Genomic DNA, 2,327 nt, shown 5'->3' on the forward strand with positions numbered 1-2,327 from the left:
GACTCTGTTCTAGATGGAATAGGTGACAGAAGTCACTACCAACATATAGGTAGTCACCAGAATGGTGTAGACCTCGCATTATTGGGCGAGATAACTTGCTACTATTGACATGGACTCCGTCCAATTAAGACAGACGATGCTACAGTCACAGCCAATGTCAAAGTCTCCAATACCTTGCGCTATGCCAATATTATATCTAAGGTAATCATTGATTTAATAGCATTTGTCACTATTTTCTGTGAATCATTTAAGCAAAGGCTTAAATAAATAATGACAGAAAATATTATTGTAATTAAAGATGTGCAATAAAGATGACATGGAATAATGTGTAAAACAAAATTGCAATATATTAAATGCTAATGTATCACTGAGGTAATACATGTAAAATGCAGTAAAACACATTATTTCTGCAATTCCTAAAGTCTCGAATGCATATTTACAAGAGGTAAATATAACTTAATTTATGTAAAAGCCGAGGGATTAAATAGATATATTACAAGTGTGTAATATACTCATTTGGCATGTTCTGCAATTTTTTAAATGCAAGAACATCAATACAATGTCGAGGGGTTTGATGCGGTAGAACGCATGTAATGCCCTAAAATTTTGGGAAAAGTTGGAAGTCGTCGTTTCCAGTTTCCGGCGTTGAATCGTTCTCGCCAGAAAAGAAAAGAGAAGGAATTGAAGCAAAATAGCAACAGTAAATTTCTTTTAAAAAACAGAAAAAACATTAATCTGGGAGTGGCTGAGCCAACCTGGACTTGAGCTGGTTAACCCAGCCCCTCCCCAAAGGCCCATGCACCCCTTTCCCCTTCTTTCTCCTCCCCTCCACCCAGCCAAACCCTAGCCAATCCTATTCTATCTTGCTGCTGCAGCCCTTCTCCTTCCCTGGTGTGGTAGTGCCCCCTTGCTGTTGCAGCCCCTCTCCTTCCCTGGTGTGGCGGTGCCACCTTTGCTGCTGGAGCCCCTCTCCAATCCAAGGTAGGCGTTGCTCTCCTCTTGTTTCCCCAAGGCTGAGCTTCTCCTCCCTGTTTATGGTGGTGGCACCATATTTATGGTGTAGCTTGGTGACAGCAAGGGCAGACTTCATGGCCGGGAGAGGCACGCAGGGAAGGGGAACAAATTCGTGATTCTCGCGTAGGTATTGGCTCAATCTTGGCTGCTGTTTTCTTTTGGGGTTTAAAATGTCATTTTTAATCCTGAGGTTAGGGCTCAATCTCCCTGGAAGTCTATCGTAATGGTTCAGGTTAGCTGCAGAAATTTTTCTGGGTGCGCAGTGTGGACGAAATCATTGTTTTGGGGTCTTAGATGATTTTTCCTACAGAAGTGATCAACTAGAAAGTTGTATGTAACTGTGAAACCTAGCTTCTGTGTGAATTTCAGATTTTTTTGCCTGCACGGTTTAGGAGATTTTGCTATCTGAAGTTGCCTGTCTGTCATATTGTCGTCAGAAAGTTCAGAACAGTTCAGAGCTTGTTTATGCCATGCTAATGACGTTTTATGTAGATCCAAATTATATAAAAGTTTAATCTTGTGTTATGATCTACTTGTCCACAAAATTTTAGATTTTCTAGTTGAGTATTTCTGGAAATAAACAGTTTTTAGTGGCTGCTGTTTGAAATTGAGGACAAGTTTCTAGAGCTATTTTGATATGTCATTTAGGAAACCTTAAAGGCATGAGAAAATTATATCATCACAGCGAAATTTGTAGCCCTTGTTCTGTAGTTTCCTAAAATGTATCTATTTGTTATCATATCTATGGTAGAAAAATAGATAAGAAAAAGAGAAGTACTACTACTCCTGTGAATCTAATGCGCGTGTGCTGTTTTTTTGTCGGTATTGCTTGATTGAGGGTTTTTAGCGTAGAAGCGCTTTGTTTTATATGTTTGCATGTTATGAGGAGTGTTTTTACTAAGTTATGGTTGTATTTAGGTGGTGGTGCTTCGTCTCATACTTGAAGTTCGCCGTTATCGTCGGTTGAAGGCAAGTAAACGTAGCTATGGGTTTGCTACTGTTTTGACTTGCTATTTTCATCACTTACACCTTTATTTCAGAACCATAAAAAATTTGATTATGATCTGAATTCTAGGATGTTCTTTTCCTTTAAGCATGATTAATCATTGCCTTATGTTTATCTTTATGTTGCTACAATTCTTGTTGAACTATGTTGCTGTTCAACTTGAGAATGAAGTTGAGGTATTATTTGTGGTACACCTTGGTACAATTGCAGCATATTGCTGTCATGTGCACTTGCATTTGCATATGTATTGGAAGTTATGTCGTCAAGATCACGATAGTACCGGTACACATCGTATGTTGTCCGAGGA

General features: G+C 39.1%; 1 long non-coding RNA gene across 1 annotated transcript; it reads left to right on the forward strand.

The window, feature by feature from the left end:
• The first annotated feature begins 794 nt into the window (after positions 1-794).
• Positions 795-1,987, forward strand: LOC133922149 (uncharacterized). Its single transcript, XR_009910397.1, has 3 exons — positions 795-981; positions 1,064-1,141; positions 1,933-1,987. It is a non-coding gene; the product is annotated as an uncharacterized LOC133922149 (long non-coding RNA).
• Positions 1,988-2,327: the final 340 nt, after the last annotated feature.

This window comes from Phragmites australis, chromosome 6, assembly GCF_958298935.1.
Source record: "Phragmites australis chromosome 6, lpPhrAust1.1, whole genome shotgun sequence".
NCBI classification, from domain to species: domain Eukaryota; kingdom Viridiplantae; phylum Streptophyta; class Magnoliopsida; order Poales; family Poaceae; genus Phragmites; species Phragmites australis.